Source organism: Penicillium cataractarum, assembly GCF_028827025.1.
Source record: "Penicillium cataractarum strain IBT 29864 chromosome Unknown utg000005l, whole genome shotgun sequence".
Taxonomy (NCBI): domain Eukaryota; kingdom Fungi; phylum Ascomycota; class Eurotiomycetes; order Eurotiales; family Aspergillaceae; genus Penicillium; species Penicillium cataractarum.
This window is the reverse complement of record NW_026622741.1, coordinates 1,411,495-1,434,158: the sequence shown is the minus strand read 5'-3', so window position 1 is coordinate 1,434,158 and position 22,664 is coordinate 1,411,495.

The following is a 22,664-nucleotide window of genomic DNA, read 5'->3' as shown; positions in this document are numbered from 1 at the left end:
GGTATAATGTCGTTTCTATATAGATTTAGTCGAATTAGGGTATAAGATAGCTACTATAGCTATTAAGAATTAATAGTCGAAATCGCCTATATATACGCGAATTCGTATATAGGATAAAGTACTTTTATAACTAGCGTAAACTAATCTTATCGGTAGTCTAGCTATTCTTTAAGACCTCGATTCGCTAGTCTTTTGGTAGGTTTTCGTTAAACTATCCTTTAATAGCTACTTTACCTTTAAAGATAATATATAGCGATAGCGAATAGCTATCTAAGTAGATTACTTCGATTATAGTAACCTATTCGCGATTTCCTAGTTATAGAAGAGATCTCCGACCGTAGTATTTAGCCCTTATAACTACTTTCTACGACGATATAAGGCCTATTATAAAGCCTATCTTATTAAAGTTATAGATATCCTCTAGTTATATACCGTTCTCGTTAATTACGCTTTATACAGTCGCGAACCACTACCGAATTAATTTTGGGTCTTCGTTTAGGGCTCTTTAGTAATCGTATCTTCGCGAGAAGCGTGTGCGAAGCTTAGGGTAGCGGTTAATGAAGGTAGATAGCTAATTCTTACTAATAGTAGTTAGTAGCTAGTTACTACGCGTAGCTAGTAGGATATTAGCCATTTCTCCTATAGTTACTAGTCTAGGCGCTACTCTACGTAAATCTATAGAGATTATCTATTTAATAAGCGAATCCTCTTCTAATTAGGTTAGTTTATAGCTTAATAGACGAGAATTAACGTAAGATAATTAGCCGTGTACGCGGTCGTGTAGGGTAGTAAGCGGAATTTCGTATAGCTTCGCTACTACGCGTAGAGATTTAATTCGGCTATTTTAAAGATCACTAAGGGCTAATAAGATCTTACCCTCTTAATTAGCTAATTTCTGCCTAGATTTAGGGCGTATTAGTATTATAGTAGGTAGTTAAATTAGGTAGATAGGTAGGGGGACGCGATTTTGAAAAGGGTGTTCGGAACGGGCGGGTATTCAGGACGGGCAGGAATTACGTTATCGATTTAGGCTTACTAAGCTATCTTTAGTATAAAGTAGCTAGAACTACCGTCTATATTTAAAACCGCCTACCTTACCGTATACTAGATTAGTAATCCCTACACGAAGCGCTTACTACCTACCTCGGTAAAAATATACTATATTAGCTATAGATAAAGCTAGACCTCTTAAATCTTCGAATCTTTAGATATAAAGCTTATATACGTATTACTAAGCTACCTAGATTAGCTAAGCTAGTACTACGTGCTACTATTAGCTATCTAGTAGATTATAAAGCCTATAATATCTAGCGTATCTAGATACCTACTAAATAACGTATAATTCGTGTATAAGACGTCTAATTTAATAAGGAAGAATCCTATAATCCTTCGCTACCTAATTAATATATCTAAATCTATAAGGAAACTAATCTATCTTAATAGATTAATACTCTTAATAACGAAGAGATTAATTAAATCCTTAGGGATATAGATATCCTATTTAACTAACCGGTATAGTAAGATCTCGAGGGTAATAGTAGTACTACTTTCGATTATACTATACCTATACTAATAGACGAAATCCTCGGAGATTAACTAATTATACCGTCGCTTAAACCGAAATCGGACGAATTAATAAGATCTAGCGAATCAGAACTAGAGGATATAGTCCCTTTCGTCTTAATTAATAATATAAACTTCGACCCTTCTAGATATAAACCTCTTAATATAATAACTAAACGCCCACGATTAGATTCCGATTTAACTAACAACGAAAGTAAGAGAAAACGCCCTTACTTATCCCTTATAACCTATCTCTAAGCTTTCTTATCTAATTAATACTAATAACTAAAGATTACGATCTTATTAATTCTATTACTACTACGTAGCTACTACTAATTAGCTAGTTATCCTTTCGAAAGCTAATTCCGATAAGCTATATAAATCGAATTTAATAAGCTTCTAGATATATACGTATTTAAACCTATTAATAAAGATCTCGTTAGATATATATACTAATTAAATTATAAAGATCTTAACTAATTAGACTACTTACGCTACTAGCTTATACTAATAAGATAGGTCTTTATCTATAAATCTAACGAATTAGGATACCTTATACGCTTTAAAGTACGTCTATATATACACAGAGATATATAGACCCCTAACGACTAGGACTTATATATTAGTACGCTTACTACTAGGACCTTTCGTACGCTTATAGTAATTATTACGTATTTTAACCTTAAAACCTTTTAGATAGATACTATTAACGCTTTCCTAAATAGTGATCTTAAAGAGGAAGTATACTACTAATACCTACTAGGACTAGGATAAAAGTTAATAGTCCTATACCTATATAAGATAGTATATAGTCTTCGAATCGCTAGTAAGAGATAGGAAGACGACGTAAAAGAGATACTTCTCTTATTAGGCTTTAAAAGCTATCCTAAAGACCCTACGCTTTATATAGATAATCGTATAGTTATTATAGTATTTATTAACGACTTTCTAGCTACTTACTACCGAAGTAAGAGCTTATACGCTTACTAGATAAAGTAACTTCTCTTATAACGCTTTAAGATAAAGGACTATAGCGAATTTATATAATTTATCGGTATTCGAATTATATACGACTAATAACGACGAAAGACCTAGCTAAACTAATTAGCCTATATTAAAAAGATCACTACTAAATTTAATCTCCTAGGTAGGAAACTACCTAATATACTACTAATTAGTAATTAATATCTTAATCCGATCACTAGTTAAATTAACTAGTTAACCGTTAAACTATATTAGTAGAAGTATAGTTTAACCCTTTTCCCTACTATATAGACTAGACTAAACACCGCTTTCGCTAATTAGCTACTAGCTAAATCTCTTATACGCTACGATAAGAAGTACCTAGCTACTATTAACTACCTAATTTCCTACCTATATAGGATAAAAGACCTAGCTATCTACTTTAGTAGTAGCTAATTAGATTACTAGATCTTTACTACTTTATTAGATACGAGTTTCGCCGATAATCCTAATAGAAAGTTATTAGAAGGTTTTATCTTCTCTTTATTCGGTAGTCTAATTAAGTAGAAATCTCGTAGATAGAAGACGATTACTATATCTACTATAGAAGCTAAATTACTAGCTGTCTTATACGTAGCTAAGTAGCTATACTAGGTTAAACGCCTATTCGAATTCATCGAATTTAACACTAAATAGCAAGAAGTATTAAATTACGATAATAAGTAAACCGTTAACTTATTAAATCGCGAGAAATTAGTCTTTTAGACTAAACTTTGTTACGTAGATATTAACCGCCTATAGATTTATTAAGAGATATAGATAAAGCGCCTATCTATCTAATAGGTCAAAACTACCGATATACCTATAGACGGTCTTACTAAGTACCTACCTAAGTAGAAGTATAACGATTTTATTAAATAACTAGGTATAGAGATACTACCTCCTATCTAGTTATTCTGTTTCTCTTTTCTCTTATTTAGTCCTCACTTTACTCTTATTCCGCTCTCACATCGAGAACTAAGGGGGTATATTAATATATAGATATTATAGGGTTATATAACGAAGGACCTACTTATATAACCCCTCTCTATATCTAGATCTTCTTTATAAGATCTATTAGATTAATCCTTAACGATCTCGTATTAAATTACCTACCTAGGTAGGAGACTATATAACACTCTAATCTCTTAATTTTTCATGTGATCGTTTACTATGTTTCTTATGATATAAATACTACCCTGTTTCCTAGCTATATTAAATCAAGTTTATTATCCCTTTTGATCTCTCTTCTAGATCGGTGGTACTCTTCCATAATCGTGGTACTTCTACTAGTGCGCACGACCGATAGACTCATAACTGTGTATTTAGACACTATATTAAGTATTTACTAATCCTTATACACACTATCGTCTTGTGTGTATAACCACGACTTTATAGTTACCGCCTAGAGTCCGACAGTTACTTTATCTAGTAAGCGTATAATCTCTTACTTCGGTAGTAAGCGACTAGGAAATCGTTAATAAATACTATAATAACTATATAATTATTAGTATAAAGCGTAGGGTCTTTAGGATAGGATTTAAAGCCTAGTAAGAGAAGTATTTCCTTTACGTCGTCTTCCTATCTCTTACTAGTAATTCGAAGACTATATACTACCTTATATAGGCGTAGGACTATTAACTTTTGTCCTAGTCCTAGTAGGTATCGGTAGTATACTTCCTCTTTAAGATCACTATTTAGGAAAGCGTTAATAGTATCTATCTAAAAGGTCTCTAGGTCGAATCTAGTGATTATCGCTATTAGCGTACGAAAGGTCCTAGTAGTAAGTATACTAGTATATAGATCTTCTAATTTATCTAGTATCTATATATCTCCGTATATATATAGACGCGCTTTAAAGCGTATAAGATATCCTAATTCGTTAGATTTATAGGTAAAGACCTATCTTATTAGTATAAGCTAGTAGCGTAGGTAATCTAATTAGTTAAGATCTTTATAATTCGATTAGTATATATATCTAACGAGATCTTTATTAAGGGTAACCCTGTTAGCACCTAGTAGAAACCCTAGCGGTACCTAGTAGGGGCTAAATTACTACTAAGCCTTTTATACCCTTTTAATTACGAATTTAACCACCCCCTTCCGTCTTACATATACGTATCCTTTCCTTCTTATCTTCTATCTTCTACTACTAGGAATAATTCAATTTAACTAGGCCTATTACATAACCTCTTGCCTACCCTATAAGAATCACATGACCTATATACACTAATTTAATTTAACTAATCTCTACTAGTACTAGGCCTACCCCCCTACCCACTACCTACTAACTATGGATTCTTCACAATCTATTTTACCAACAAAACTAGCTTCGCCTGCCGAATCTAGCAATTCGGACTAATCGGCGGCGAATTAGAAGGATAGGAAGCGTTCGAATTAATAAGCCGAATCGGGTAAAGGGGGTTAGACGGCCGAAGTTGCTTAAGACTGTGAAGCGTTACCGAAGATAGGGGGGGGGGGAGGAATCTTACCGGTCGGAAGTTTAGGGAAAAGCGAAGTAGAGGTACTTATGTTTCTATGGATAAAACCGTAGGAATTGTGGTACTACCGCCTTCAAAGAGAACCAACATATCAACAAGGCGAATACTATTAAACTAGGAGACGAACTTCGGTAAGGGCGTGGGGCTAACGAATTGGTGATAACAGAGTAACAGAGAAGCAGATAAAGAGAAGGGTAAGGCAGCTTAGTAAGTGGCGAATTAGCAAGTTGATAAGGCTAAGTAGATAGATTTTAATTTGAATTAGTATATAGGTATCAACATATAGATATTGTGGGGTCACATGACGAAGGACCCTACTTATATAACCCCTCTCTACGTCTAGATCTTCTCTATAAAGATCTATCAGATTGATCCTCAACGATCTTACATTAAATTACATACTCGCACCGAATTACCTACCTAGGCAGGAGACTATCTAACACTCTAATACTCTTTACTTTCTTATATAATCTTTTACCATGTTTCTAAGATATAAATACTGCTATATTTCCTAACTAAATTAAATTAAGTTTATCATCCTTTATGATCTCTCTTCTAGATTAGTAGTACTCTTCCATAATCATAGTACTTCTCCTTCATAGAAGTACGCACGACCGATAGACTCATAACCGTGTATTCAGACACTATATTAAGTATTTACTACCACGACTTTATAGTCACCGCCTAGAGTCCGATAGTTATGAGCCCGACGCCTCTACTCTAACCACTTAACCAATTCAATTCAATCTTCCTTTACTTTACTCTCACTATCGCTTCACTTCCCACATAGAAGCGATAGATTCAACCACGTAATAAGCCACCTAGCTTAACTACCCATTAAAATCTCACGCACACTAGGTTCCCTAGATTACTGCGGTTAAAGACTATATAATCGCACACGATCTGTAGAAATACGCTAATCCGGACTAAGCCACTCCGTCTACCCCGCCTCAGGAACTAATTAAACCATAGATATCTAATGTGATCAGAAACCCTACCAACACATATACATCTAATCTTCCTGAACAGCCACTCAGGCTTATCGACCTTACGTCTGACTAATTAGCTATCTATAAGATACTACTAAGTGAATACGAATCGTCAAGATCAGACTACCTTCGATATCTTCGATCTATCGAATCTCTTAAGTAAGGCATCCGATCCTCGCTTACACCAGAAGGACGTCAAATCGTCAATAGCCTATTAGCACACGAAGCTATAGTAAAACTACGTACTACCTTTACCCTATCCGACTAATCGAAGAATCGTTAAATCCTACGCGATTAGGATAAGCTAAAACGATAAGCTCCACTAACCAAATTATCTTAACTACCTATATAGGGTCAGAAATGGCTAATTAGCTAATCGGAAGGCGAGAAAGTAGTAATTACCTACTTCTAAGACTATCTATCTCTAGTATACGATTTCCTAGAGACAATTTAACCTAGCGACCAAGGATTCTATACCTTCTGGTATAATACGATCCTATAGGGTCTAAAGAAACCTACCCTAACCGAACTAGTCAATCAATTCGTCGACTAGTACCGACCACCTACCACACTAATCAGCAGTAGTAGAAGACGACCTATCGCCCATATAACCTACTAAGGACGTCAACCTAACGAATCAGACGAAGAAGGACCTATATAATCAACCAGAAGAAGGAAATGCCCTTATAGGGGTATACCTAACTCTAGTAACCACGATTTTAAGACGTGTCGCTATATGAATCCTAAGGCAAGACCTAGGGGGTAGTAACCTGACCCAGAGGTCTAAGAGCGATTTGAAAAGCGATGCGATAAATCTAGAGGATTCAAGATAGCCTATCAACGTAAAATTCGACGTTACTAACCGGCTAATTTAACTAATTCGACTAATTCAACCAATTCGACTAATTCAACTAATTCGACTAATTCAACCAATTCGACTAATTTAACTAATTCGACTAATTTAACTAATTCGACTAATTTAACTAATTCGACTAATTTAACTAATTCGACTAATTCAACTAATTCGACTAATTCAACCAATTCAACTACTAGAGACGCTTTCTCTACCTATATACCAAAATAATAGGTCGAGACTCTCTTTCGAGATGAAGATAGTGTTATAATAAGCACTATCCGGATTCCTACTAAGAAAAACGATACCTAGTGCTATAATACCGGAGCATCAATTCATGTCACGAATAATAGGGACCTACTATTAAACTATAGGCCCGTTATATCCTCTGTCATAGTTAGAAACACCGAAACCACTATCCTTAGTTATAGTGAACTATCCGTTAAACCATCGGAATCTCTTGATAGAACCACTTTCCCTTTGAAACAAGTTACCTATTATCCTAGATTTCACATCAACCTAATCTCTATAGAAAGAGCTACTAGCGCAGGCATCTATCTAAATAGCAAGGATTGCCTACTAGAAGAGAAGGACGGAAGACCTATCTACAAGCTTAACGCGAAATCAGGTATCTACCTAATTCGATAGGATAACTTAACCACTGACCGACCTACTACTAACCACGCTCATGTTTCACCGACCTCTCACTTATCTCTTACTTCTATCTTACACGATTAAGTTACACCTATCACTAAGTAATTCAGCAAGGTTACCCTATCTTCTTCACACACCAAGAAGTAGCTAGATAGGACAATCGACCTATAGCATAGACGACTAGGACACGTTAGCAAGGACGTCCTATCTTATCTACCAGAGCACTTATCAGGCATCACCATCAAAGATATATCTTCGCCTATCAACCACTACGAGACATACAAACTAGCTAATTCGTATCGTCAAGTCTCTCGACGACCTATACAGTATAATCGCCCTTTCGAATCTCTGCATTAGGATCTTATACACTTCGAACTATCCTTAGGCAAAACGACCTACCTATCTCACTCTATCGATCCTATCACTAAATACTAACTAGCGGAAGATCTATCTACTAAGGCAGATTCAACACAATCTCTCTACGAACAGATCGATTTCATCAATAACCAATTCAACCTACGCGTGCTTACTATCCATTCAGATAACGAGAGATCTCCATCTAAATTCTTCGATCAAGAAGTATAATCACGTGGTATCTATCTAGAAACCACACCGCCCTACCAACCTAACCAAAACGGCTACGCTAAGCGTTATAGCGCATTAATTTCAAAGATGGCTAGGCAGATGATTATCGATTCAAACCTACTAAGCTATCTCTAGCATAAAGTAGCTAGAACTACCGTCTATATTCAAAACCGCCTACCTCACCGCACACTAAACTAGCAATCTCCACACGAAGCGCTTACTACCTATCTCGGTGAAAACGCACCACATTAGCTACTAGCAAAGCCAGATCTCTCACACATTCGAATCTTTAGATATAAAGCTTATATACGCATTACTAAGCTACCTAGACTAGCTAAGCTAGCACCACGTGCTACTATTAGCTATCTAGTAGGTTATAAAACCTATAATATCTAGCGCATCTAGATACCTACTAAACGACGTGTAATTCGCGCACGAGACGTCTAATTCAACGAGGAAGAATCCTACAATCCTTCGCTACCTAATCAACGTATCCAAATCTATAAGGAAACCAATCTATCTTAACAGATTAATACTCTTAACGACGAAGAGATCTATCAAATCCTTAAGGATATAGATATCCTATTCAACTAACCGGTAGAGTAAGATCTCGGGGGTGATAGTAGTACTACTTTCGATTATACCACACTAATACCAACAGACGAAATCCTCGGAGATTAACTAATCACACCGCCGATTAAACCGAAATCGGACGAATCGATAAGATCTAGCGAATCAGAACCAGAGGATATAGTCCCTTTCGTCTTAATTAATAACACAAACTTCGACCCTTCTGGATATAAACCTCTCAATATACTAACTAAACGCCCACGATCAGATTCTAACTCAACTAACGACGAAAGTGAGAGAAAACGCCCTCACTTATCCCTTATAACCTATTTCTAAACTTTCTCATCCAATTAACACCAATAACCAAAGATTACGATCTCATCAATTCCTCCGCTACTACCTAGCTACCACTAATTAGCTAGTTATCCTTTCGAAAGCTAATTCCGATAAGCTATACGAATCGAATTCAATAAGCTTCTAGATATACACGTATTCGAACCTATTAATAAAGATCTCGTTAGATATATACACTAATCGAATTACAAAGATCTTAACTAATTAGATTACCTATACTACTAGCTTATACTAATAAGATAGATCTTTACCTATAAATCTAACGAATTAGGATACCTCACACGCTTTAAAGCGCGTCTATACGTACGCGGAGATATATAGATACCTAACGACTAGGACCCACGTACTAGCACGCTTACCGCTAGAACCTTTCGCACGCTCATAGCGATCATCACGTATTTTAACCTCGAGACCTTTCAGATAGATACTATTAACGCTTTCCTAAACAGTGATCTCAAAGAAGAAGTGTACTGCTAGTACCCACTAGGTTTAGGACGAAAGACTAAGGTCCTTCGCCTACATAAGGCAGTATATAGTCTTCGAATCGCTAGTAAACGATGGGAAGACGACGTGAAAGAGATGCTTCTCTCACTAGGCTTTAAATCTTGTCCTAAAGATCCTGCACTTTACACCGATAATCGCATAGTTATTATGGTGTTTATGGACGATTTCCTAGCTATATACCACAAGAGTGAGAGATTATACGCTTACTAGATAAAGTAACTTCTCTCACAGCGCTTTGAGATAAAGGACTATAGTAAACTTACCTAATTCATCGGTATTCGAATTATACGCGACCGATAGCGACGAAAGACCTAGCTAAACCAATCAGCCTACATTAAAAAGATCGCTACTAAATTTAACCTCCTAGGCAGGAAACCGCCTAATACACCACTAGTTAGTAATTAACGTCTTGATCCGATCACTAGTCAAATCAACTAATCAACCGTCAAACTATACTAGCAGAAGTGCGGTTCGACGCTTTTCCCTGCTATATAGACCAGACTAGACACCGCTTTTACTAATCAGCTACTAGCTAAATCTCTCACACGTTGTAATGAGAAGCACCTAGCTACTATCGACCACCTAATTTCATACCTATATAGGACGAAAGACCTAGCTATCTACTTTAGTAGCAGCCAATCAGATAGCCAGATCTTCACTGCTTCGTCCGATATAAGCTTTACCGATAATCTTAATAGGAAGTCATCAGAAGGTTTCATCTTCTCCCTATTCGGTGGTCTAATCGAGTGGAAATCTCGTAAGCAGAAGACGATTACCACATCAACCACAGAAGCTAAATTACTAGCTATATCATATATAGCTAAGTAACTATACTAGGTTAAACGCCTCTTCTCATTCATCGAATTCGACACCAATCAACTAGAGGTGTTAAATTACGATAACAAGTAAACCGTTAACCTATTAAATCGCGAGAAATCAGTCTTTCAGACCAAACTTCGTCACGTAGATATTAACCGCCTATGGATTCGTCAAGAGATATAGGCAAAGCGCCTATCTATCTAATAGGTAAAGACCACCGATATACCCGTAGACGGTCTCACTAAGTGCCTACCTAGGCAGAAGTACACTAAATTCATCAGATAACTAGGGATGGAGATACCACCTCCTATCTAGTTATTCTGTTTCTCTTTTCTCTCTTATTCAGTTCTCACCTTACTCTCATTCTGCTCTCACATCGAGAACTAAGGGGGTGTATCAACATATAGATATTATGGGGTCACATAACGAAGGACCCCACTTATATAACCCCTCTCTACGTCTAGATCTTCTCTATAAAGATCTATTAGATTAATCCTTAACGATCTTATATTAAATTACATACTCGCACCGAATTACCTACCTAGGCAGGAGACTATCTAACACTCTAATACTCTTTACTTTCTCATGTGATCTTTTACTATGTTTCTAAGATATAAATACTACTATATTTCCTAACTAAATTAAATCAAGTTTATCATCCTTTATGATCTCTCTTCTAGATCAGTGGTACTCTTCCATAATCATAGTACTTCTCCTTCATAGAAGTGCGCACGACCGATAGACTCATAACCGTGTATTCAGACACTATATTAAGTATTTACTACCACGACTTTATGGTCACCGCCTAGAGTCCGACAATAGGTTATATGATTCTTATAGGGTAGGTAAGAGGTCATATAATAGGCCTAGTTAAATTAAATTATTCCTAGTAGTAGAAGATAGAAGATAAGAAGGAAAGGATACGTGTATATAAGAAGGAAGGGGGTGGTTAAATTCGTAATTAAAAGGGTATAAAAGGCTTAGTAGTAATTTAGCCCCTACTAGGTACCGCTAGGGTTTCTACTAGGTGCCAATAGGGTTACCCTTTATTAATAGGTTTAAATACGTATATATCTAGAAGCTTATTAAATTCGATTCGTATAGCTTATTAGAATTAGCTTTCGAAAGGATAACTAGCTAATTAGTAGTAGCTACGTAGTAGTAATAGAATTAATAAGATCGTAATCTTTAGTTATTAGTATTAGTTAGATAAGAAAGCTTAGAGATAGGTTATAAGGGATAAGTAAGGGCGTTTTCTCTCACTTTCGTTATCGGTATTAGAGTTAGAACGTAGGCGTTTAGTTAGTATATTAAGAGGTTTATATCTAGAAGGGTCGAAGTTTATATTATTAATTAAGACGAAAGGGACTATATCCTCTAGTTCTAATTCGCTAGATCCTATCGATTCGTCTAATTTTAGGTCGAGCGGTAGTATAATTAGTTAATCTCCGAGGATTTCGTTTAGTAGTAAAGTATAATCGAAAGTAGTACTACTATCACCCCTAAGATCTTACTATACCATTAGTTAAGGTTAAATAGGATATCTATATCCTTAAGGATTTAATTAATCTCTTTATCGTTAAGTATATTAATCTATTAAGATAGATTAGTTTCCTTATAGATTTAGATATATTAATTAGGTAGCGAAGGATTATAGGATTCTTCCTTATTAAATTAGACGTCTTATATACGAATTATACGTCGTTTAGTAGATATCTCGATATACTAGATATTATAGGTTTTATAACCTACTAGATAGCTAATAGTAGTACGTAGTACTAGCTTAGCTAATCTAGATAGCTTAGTAATACGTATATAAGCTTTATATCTAAAGATTCGAATATATAAGAGATCTAGCTTTACTTATAGCTAATAACGTAATTCCCGGTTATGCCGTACACCCGGTTATACCGTACACTTTCCCCTAGTAGAACACTTTAAATCGATTATCTTAACTAGTACCGATCAATTTAACTAGATATAGCGATTTTTATATATATTAATCCTATGGCTAATCTCCCTATACCTACTATATCTAGGTAGTACCCTCTTTACTAGCATAATTAGTTAACTAGGTAATTTAACCTCTATATATAAATCTACCCTATTATCTTCCTCTAGCTAGTCTAGCTACTTAGCTAGCTATATAGCCTCTTTAATAATTAAACCCTCTATATAGGGTATCCTCTTAGTTAACTAATTACGCTTTTTGATTATCCTCTTATTCGCTATATATAGATTTATATTATCCTCTATTAGTAAAGTACTGCTATATAGCGTTAGCTAGAACCCCTTAATTATCTAGTCTAGGATCTCTTTTAATAGGCTCGGAGGGCTATTTAACCGCCGTTTTAGTAGATCTTTTAATATAGAAGCTTACTTAAATAGCTAAGTAGCGGTTCTAGGCGTTTATAGTATAAATTAGCTAGATCTACTACTTAGACGGCTATTTAGTAGTATTAGTATTCGTAGAGAGATATTAAGCTTATTAAGTACTCTCTCGGTATCTAATAGTACTAGACTACTAGCTACGAAGCTATTCTTAATAGTAGGATTAGCTAATTAGAAGGCTTCTAGCCGTACGTATTAGTAATCTACTAAGAAATCGTGCTTATCGATATAGTTATATCCTCTACGCGTAAGATCGCTAACGAAGCGACTATACGCGCGCTTAACCACTATAAAATACCTAATATCTAGTAGTTATAGTAGATACGATAAATACGTAGGTATATAAAGAGGTATAATATCGTTTTCTATATAGATTTAGTCGAATTAGGGTATAAGATAGCTACTATAGCTATTAAGAATTAATAATCAAAATCGCCTACGTATACGCGAATTCGTATATAGGATAAAGTACTTTTATAACTAGCGTAGACTAATCTTATTAGTAGTCTAGCTATTCTTTAAGATCTCGATTCGCTAGTCTTTCGGTAGATTTTCGTTAAACTATCCTATAATAGCTACTTTACCCTTAAGGACTATATATAGCGGTAGTAAATAGCTATTTACGTAGATTACTTCGATCGTAGTAACCTATTCACGATTTCCTAGTTATAGAAGAGATCTCCGACCATAGTATTCGGCCCTTATAACTACTTTCTACGAAGATATAAGGCCTATTATAAAGCCTATCTTATCGAAGTTATAGATATCCTCTAGTTATATATCGTTCTTATTAATCATACTTTATACGGTCGCGAATTACTACCGAATCGATTTCGGATCTTTGTTTAGTACGCGCTAGTAGTTATAGCGTCTTAAGAAGCGTATACGAAGCTTATCGCGTCGTTTAATAAAGGTTAATAGCTAATTCTTTCTAACGGTAGGCGGAGGGGAGCTATCGCGCGTAGCTAGTAGGATATTAGCTATTACTCTTATAATAGCTAGTCTAGGGGATATACTACGTGAATCTATAGAGAGTATCTATTTAGTAAGCGAATCCTCTTCGAATTATATTAATTTTAGGCGAGATAGGCGAGATTTAACGCGTATAAGTATACCTTTCGCGCGGTCGGCTAAGATTATATAAGGTATTTCGTATAGCTTTGCTATAGCGCGGATAGATTTAACGCGGCTATTTTTAATATTAGAAAGGGCTAATAGGATCTTACCTTCCTACTAGGCTAGTTTCTACGAAGATTCAGAGCGAATTAGCGGTATAGTAGGTAGTTAAAGGTAGTATATTAGTAGGAAGACGCGATTTTCGATAGGGTATACGACATAACCGGGTATACGGCATAACTAGGAATTATATTATAGTACGTTTTTGCTAAGGTAGATAGTAAGCGCTTCGTGTAGAGATTACTAGTTTAGTATATAGTAAGATAGGTAGTTTTAAATATAAACGGTAGTTCTAGCTACTTTATACTAAAGATAGCTTAGTAGATTTAAATCGATAATTATCTATCTAGCTATCTTTAATATTAATATACTATATCGCTTAGCGTAGCTATTTTAGTTAGGTTAATAGGGTAGTATAGTTTCTAGATAAATACTACGTGATTATACTTCTTAATCGAAGAATTTAGATAGAGATCTCTTATTATCTAAATAGATAGTAAGGATACGTAGATTAAATTAGTATTATATAAAATCGATCTAATTATAGAGAGATTAGATCGAATCAGTCTTAGTAGATAGATCTTTTACTAGTTAGTATTTAGTAATAGGATCTATAGAGTAAGATAGATAGATCGTTCTACCTAAGGATAGTTCGAAGTATATAAGATCCTAATATAGAGATTCGAAAGGGCGATTATACTATATAGATAGTCGAGAGATTTAACGATATAAATTTACTAGTTTATATATTTCGTAGTAGTTAATAGGTAAAGATATATCTTTAATAGTAATACCTAATAAGTACTCTAGTAGATAAGATAGGATGTCCTTACTAATATATCCTAGTTATCTATATTATAGGTTAATAGTTCTATCTAGGTATTTCTTAGTATATAAAGATAGGGTAACCTTATTAAATTAGTTAGTAAGAGGGATAATATAATCGTATAAGAGATAAGTAAGAGATAAGTAAAAGATAGATAAAACGTAAGCGTAATTAGTAGTAAGTTAGTTAGTAGTTAAATTATCCTATCGAATTAAGTAGATACCTAATTTCGCGTTAAGCTTATAGATAGATCTTCTATCCTTCTTTTCTAGTAGGTAATCTTTACTATTTAGATAGATATCTACGCTAGTAGCTCTTTCTATAGAGATTAGGTTAATATAGAATCTAGGATAATAGATAACTTATTTTAAAGGGAAACTAGTTCTATTAAGAGACTTTAATAGTTTAATAGATAGTTTACTATAACTAAGGATAGTAGTTTCGGTATTTCTAACTATAATAGAGGATATAACGGGCGTATAGTTTAATAGTAGGTCCCTATTATTTATAATATAAATTAATACTCCGGTATTATAGTACTAGGTATCATTCTTCTTAGTAAGAATCCTAATTATACTTATTATAATACTATCTTCCTCTTAAAAGAGAGTCTCGATCTATTATTTTAGTATATAGATAGAGAAAGTATCTTTAGTAGTTAAATTAGTCAAATTAGTCGAATTAGTCGAATTAGTCGAATTAGTCGAATTAGTCGAATTAGTCGAATTAGTCGAATTAGTCGAATTAGTCGAATTAGTTAAATTAGCTAGTTAGTAATATCGAATTATACGTTAATAGGCTATCTTAAATCCTTTAGATTTATCGTATCGCTTTTTAAATCGTTCTTAGACCTCTAGATTAGGTTACTATCCCCTAAGTCTTACCTTAGGATTTATATAGTAATACGTCTTAAAATCGTGGTTACTAGAGTTAGGTATATCCCTATAAAGATACTTTCTTCTTCTAGTAGTTAATTATATAGGTCCTTCTTCGTCTAATTTATTAGGTTAACGTCCTTAGTAGGTTATATAAGTAATAGGTTATCTTCTACTATTACTAGTTATAGTAGGTAGTTAGTATTAATTAATAAATTAATTAACTAGTTCGGTTAGGGTAGATTTCTTTAGACCTTATAGGATTATATTATACTAGAAGGTATAGAATCCTTAGTCGCTAGGTTAAATTATCTCTAGGAAATCGTATACTAGAGATAGATAGTCTTAGAAGTAGATAATTACTACTTTCTCGCCTTCTAATTAGCTAATTAGCTACTTCTAACCCTATATAGGTAGTTAAGATAATTTAGTTAGTAGAGCTTATCGTTTTAGCTTATCCTAATCGTGTAGGATTTAATAATTCTTCGATTAGTCGGATAGGGTAAAGGTAGTACGTAGTTTTACTTTAGCTTTATATACTAATAGGCTATTAACGATTTAACGTTCTTCTAGTATAAGCGAGGATCGGATACCTTACTTAAGAGATTCGATAGATCGAAGATATCGAAGGTAGTCTAATCTTAACGATTCGTATTTACTTAGTAATATCTTATAGATAGCTAATTAGTTAGATATAAGATCGATAAGCCTAAATAGCTATTTAGGAAGATTAGATATATATATAGGATTTAGTTAACCGTACGATAAAAAACGACCGTCGTACTACACGCTAAGCCTAATTAGGAGCCCTACCAAAAAGTAACCTTCGATAATTTCTTAAGTCCTACTAAGTCCTTATATATATATAGTTCTATATATAAGCGCTTCTCGCGGTTACCCTCGATATCTACCGCTACTTTATCACGTATTTTAATAATAGACCTCTATTTATAATAATAATCTACCCCTTCCTACCGAACCCCTTCCTACTAACTTCCTATACCTCCTTCCTACCGTCTCTAAATCGGTTAAATCTATAGAGTTTATAAAAGAGATATAATTTCCTAATTTAGAAGCTAATCTACTATATAGGCTAAATCACTCTCGTCCTCTTTTTCCTCTACGCCCTATACGGGCCGTACGCTTAGCCACGGTCTCGAATCTCGAGGGATCTCGCTAAGATAATCTAGTTAATCTAGCTAATCTAGTTAATCTAGTTAATCTAGTTAAATTAGTTAAATTAGTTAAATTAGTTAAATTAGTTAAATTAGTTAAATTAGTTAAATTAGTTAAATTAGTTAAATTAGTTAAATTAGTTAAATTAGTTAAATTAGTTAAATTAGTTAAATTAGTTAAATTAGTTAAATTAGTTAAATTAGTTAAATTAGTAGTACTTCTAGTAGTACTTCTAGTAGTAATATTAGCTATCTCTCTAGCTACTTCGGGTTTCTTATAAGGATAATTAGCTCGTCCCCTAGGGCGCCCTAACGTGGTTATAGTAGATAGGTTCTCGATTTAAAGCACGCTATCTATATTAAGAAGCTAATAATCGTCTTAAAGTGAAGTATATAACTACTATTATAAGTAGAATTAATCCCTCGTAAGAGCTTAATAGGCTTCTTTAGCTACTAAGATCTTATAGATATATAGTAAACTAAGTATCTACCGATAATAATAGGTATAAATTACTATATTACCCTCTATCTTTTAGTATTTCTCTAGTAGCCTAGTTACTATTAAAAGAGCTTTTAGGGCTATCTACCCTATAACTAACCGAAATAGGGTAATTACTACGCGCTCTAGTATTATCTAACGATCCTCTATAATCGATTAGTTAATAGTAATATACCGAGAAGCTACCGTAGTTTAAACTGCCTTTATAATAGTTAATAAATCGCCTATTAACTATTAAATAAATTGCTTAAGGTATATATATAAGCCCTCTACCTAAGAGGAGATAGTTTCGCTAAAGTAGAGGATTTTATTAGTATAATAGCGAAGGAAGCGTTACTTAATACTATTAACTATCTACTAATTAGAGATATATTATATTACTTCTATAAAAGCCTCGTAGGCGAATTCCTCTTAAAAGCTTTACTAGGTAGTCTCTATCTCTACTATTATTAGTATAAAGATAACTTAATTAAAAAGCTCCTTTACGGAACTCTAGCGGGAGTTAATTTTATTATAGATATTACTAGCCTTCTTAAGAAGAAGATACTATATAATCTTCGGTCGTAATCGAGTCTTAATATTCTTTTAAATATACTATATATATAATAGAGAGATTAAAGTAGGAAAAATAGTAGTAAGGGTAGTTAGTAAGCTCTTTATATTATTAGAAAAGATAGTAATAGGAAGAGGAATTAAACGCGTATATAGGAGATCTCGTAAGATCTTAAGGATCTATTAGTAGGTATATTCTCTCTTATAAGAGACAAAAGCGTAGATAATATAGAAGGTTTTACTATTATAAGACTTACTAACGATATTAATTATAGGTATTTTATAGTAATTCGTCTTATATATAGTATTAATCTAGAGTAATAAAGGAAATCTAGCTAGAAGGTTAAGGCTAGAATAAGATATATAGAAGATATACTATATCCGTTAAGAACCCCTATCTTCCTTCTACTAGAAGATATCCTAATCTTATAGACCTATAAGAAGAGTAGAAGTAGATAAGTATCTCTTAAGAAGTTACTTCTACGCGTAGTAGCGAAGATTCCGGAGATCTATTACGTTAAGGTAAATTTAGGCTTTATATAGGTCCTTTACGTCTATATTCGGCTTACTATAAGCTCCCTTATTACGTAGAATAATAATAACCTCTAAATTCGTATAGCTAAGTAAGAATAGCTAAAGTATACGCTCTCTAAGATTAGCTAGTTAGCTACGGTAGTATATTAGATATATAGCTAGTTCTAAAGTAATATAGCTACTATAAGAGGGGTCCTTAACGATAAAGAACTATCCCCTAGAGACTTTCTTTATATAGGTAGAGAAGTAGTAGCTATACGCCCGAGAGGGCCTATCGCGAGAGGGCCTATCGGCTTATTTTAGAGATCTCCGGGGCTACCCGCTACGGTCGTAGTATAATTATACTACACGAGGATTAGAGCTTTTAATAGTAATAGCGTAGCCTTACTAAGTAGCGAATTCGTTAAGGATTATCCTAGCTTCCTAGCTAGATTCGATCGGGATAAGCTAGTTATTTTATAGTAGAAGAAGCGCTATTTCGGATAGATTTAAGCGGTTAGGATAGCCTAGAAGGAAGAGAGAGTTAGTGAATTATAGTGTACTAGGGGCTATAGGGAGTTAGTAGGAAGGAGTTTTAGTAGGAAGGGGTTTAGTATATAAAGGTTTAGTATATAAAGGTTTAGTATATAAAGGTTTAGTATATAAAGGTTTAGTATATAAAGGTTTAGTATATAGGGATAGATTATTATTATAAATAAAGGTCTATTATTGAAACACGTGATAAAGTAGCGGTAGACATCGAGGGTAACCGCGAGAAGCGCTTATGTATAGAACTATATATACATAAGGACTTAGCAGGACTTATGAAATTATCGAAGGTTACTTTTTGGTGGGGCTCCTAATTAGGCTTAGCGTGTAGTACGACGGTCGTTTTTTATCGTACGGTTAACTAAATCCTATATATATTAGTAGGGTTTCTAATTATATTAGATATCTATAGTTTAATTAGTTCCTAAGACGAGGTAGACAGAGTAGCTTAGTCCGGATTAGCGTATTTCTATAAATCGTGTATAATTATATAGTCTTTAATAGTAGTAATCTAGGGAACCTAGTATATATAAGATTTTAATAGGTAGTTAAGCTAGGTAGCTTATAGAGTAGTTAAATCTATCGCTTCTATATAAGAAGTAAAGCGAAAGTAAGATAAAGTAAGAGAAGATTAAATTAAATTAGTTAAATAGTTAGAGTAGAGGCGTCGGGCTTATAACTATCGGACTTTAGGCAGTAACTATAAAGTCGTGATTATATATATAAGACGATAGTATATATAAGGATTAGTAAATACTTAATATAGTATCTAAATATACGGTTATAAGTCTATCGGTCGTACGTACTTCTATAAAGGAGAACTACCACGATTATAGAAGAGCACTACTAATCTAGAAGAGAGATTATAAAGGATAATAAACTTAATTTAATTTAGTTAGGAGATATAGTAGTATTTATATCTTAGAAATATAGTAAAAGATTATATAAGAAAGCAAAGAGTATTAGAGTGTTAGATAGTCTCCTGCCTAGGTAGGTAATTTAATACGAGTATACAATTTAATGTAAGATCGTTAAGGATTAATCTGATAGATCTTATTAAGAAGATCTAGATATAGAGAGGGGTTATATAAGTAGGTCCTTCGTCATGTGACCCCATAATATCTATATGTTGATACTACCTTTAGTACTTTATACTTTATAGTTTACCCTTAAGATAACCTAACCTATAAGTAGGGGATTTACTCAGTAGTAATACTTAGTGATTGACTTACTTAGCGCGTACTAGCATATTCTGTAAAATACTTAACAGGACCCGAACCCGACGTAAGGCTTCGCATAAGTAACGGTACGGTTACGAGATACTCTTAGAATCCGTAGTTAGAACTAGGTAAGTATAACCCGTGGACCTTCTAACTCATAGTGACCAGTCGGTACCGCGTAATAGCAAGATTATAAATCCCCGCATAATACCTATAAATAAAGGAAATTAGATCGGGTCTATGAATATTGATTGATTAGTAAAGGGTGATATATAGCGAGTGCTAGGTTATCCCCTTCACCGTCGCGGGAGGGATAATTAGCGTACACCGGTTAGCGTATTTTACTATCTAATCAACTAGCAGGATAGAAACTACGATCTTTCATTAGCTATAATCACCCTACTACCTACCACGCGTCTTTCTTACTACGCGTTTCTACCCCCTAAAGCAAGAAGCCTACCAATTCAACCACTAATTTAACCACTAATCTATCTATCTATCTATCTATCTACTATAGTAAAACAGAAATCCACTACATCTACACCTAAGCGTAAGCTTAACGAGATTATCGCTGAATTACCTACAAAAGAAGAGCTCTCTAGTCGGCTATAGCTACTAGACCTAACCTATTAACCTCCACGCCTATAACTACCGAATACCCTAGACCTAGAGAGTCTATACGTAATCTTTACACTCTTTATTAGCGAAGAGATCTTTGAATATATTAGCTAGTCTACTAATTAATACGCATAGCTAGCTAGAGATTTAACTATAACTACTACCGGCCGGTCTTAGAAGGACACTATACCTATAGATATTAAGGTCTTCTTTAGTATCCTTATCTATATAGGTATTAACCCTTTACCTAGTGTTAATCAGTACTAGAAGCAGAACCGACAAGAAGGACTATTATATACACCTCTACTCTATATAGCCCTTACGCGATTTGAACAGATCAAAAGATATCTACACGTTAACCGGCTAGACAATCTAATAGCTAATAAGTAGTAGTGGTATAAGATTAAGCCACTAGCTTTATCCTTCGAGAAGGTAAGCCGATAGTACTATTAACTAGGGTCTAATATCTCTATTGATGAGACGATGATTCGCTGCTTTAGAAGAACTAATTATACTATCAAGATGCTAAACAAGCTAATTAAGAAAGGATATAAGATCTTTGTCCTTACAGAGTATAGCTATATATAGACGTTTACCTAGACTAGCCGTCTATAGGGGATTGCGGATCTATTTAAATCTAATGGGCTTAGCACTACTAGATCGATGGTTTTATAGATGATTAAGAAGCTTCCTGGCCTAGCGAATCAACCGATCGATCAACCTAGCAATCTCGCTAGTAATCTACCTAGTAATCTCGCTAGCAATCTGCCTAGTAATCTACCTAGTAATCTACCTAGCAATCTGCCTAGTAATCTGCCTAGTAATCTCGCTAGCAATCTCGCTGGTAATCTCGCTGGTAATCCTACTGGTAATCTGCCTAGTAATCTGCCTAGCGATCAATCTAGCGATCCCCTAGCTAATTCAACTGGCGATCTTATAGCTATTTTAATAGCTAATACGCTAGCAAAGTATATTATCTATATAGATAATTACTTTACGTCGGTCGCCCTTTTTAAAAAGCTTAGAGATCTACGATATAGTGTATATAGTACTATACGCCCACGTAGTGGGATACCCTCTTAGCTTATTAAGCTAAAGGACTATATAAAGACAATCTAATAGGGTACTTTATATAGATCTAAAGCTTAGGGGGTTCTCTATCTTATATAGTAGGATAATAATATAGTATTATATAGTAGGATAATAATATAGTATTACTACTATCTACTATCTATTCGCCAGAGCTATTTATCCCTACTAAGCGGAAGCGGCCATTAATAACCTCTACTAACGTAATAGTTACGCGTCTTCCTTTTAGTGATGAGGTTATAAAGGAGCTCGAGATTCCTACTGCTATTAACGACTATAATCACTATATGGGTGGTGTAGATATTGCAAATCAGTACCGAGCTACCTATAAGACCCATCAACGAAGCGAGTGTAATTGGTTACCTCTTCTGTTCTTCTTTATTGACGCTGCCATTGTTAATGCGTGGCGTCTTCAATATCTCTATAAGAAGCAATAAGGTAGTAGGTTACCTACCCACTTAGGTTTCCGCCAGAAGCTCTACTAAGAGCTCTTTATCTTTGCTCTACCACCGAGACCAATACCAAAACAGCAAAACCACTAGCAAAACCACCAGCAAAACCACCAGCAAAACCACCAGCAAAACCACCAGCAAAACCACCAGCAAAACCACCAGCAAAACCACCAGCAAAACCACCAGCAAAACCACCAGCAAAACCACCAGCGAATTCACTTCAATACACGAAAGACTTGTGTTTGGTGTCAATATAAGAGACAGAAGGGCAAAAGGGGCGAACGCGCTAACCGAACAAGATCTGGTTGCCTAGATTGTGGTAATGTAGCTCTATG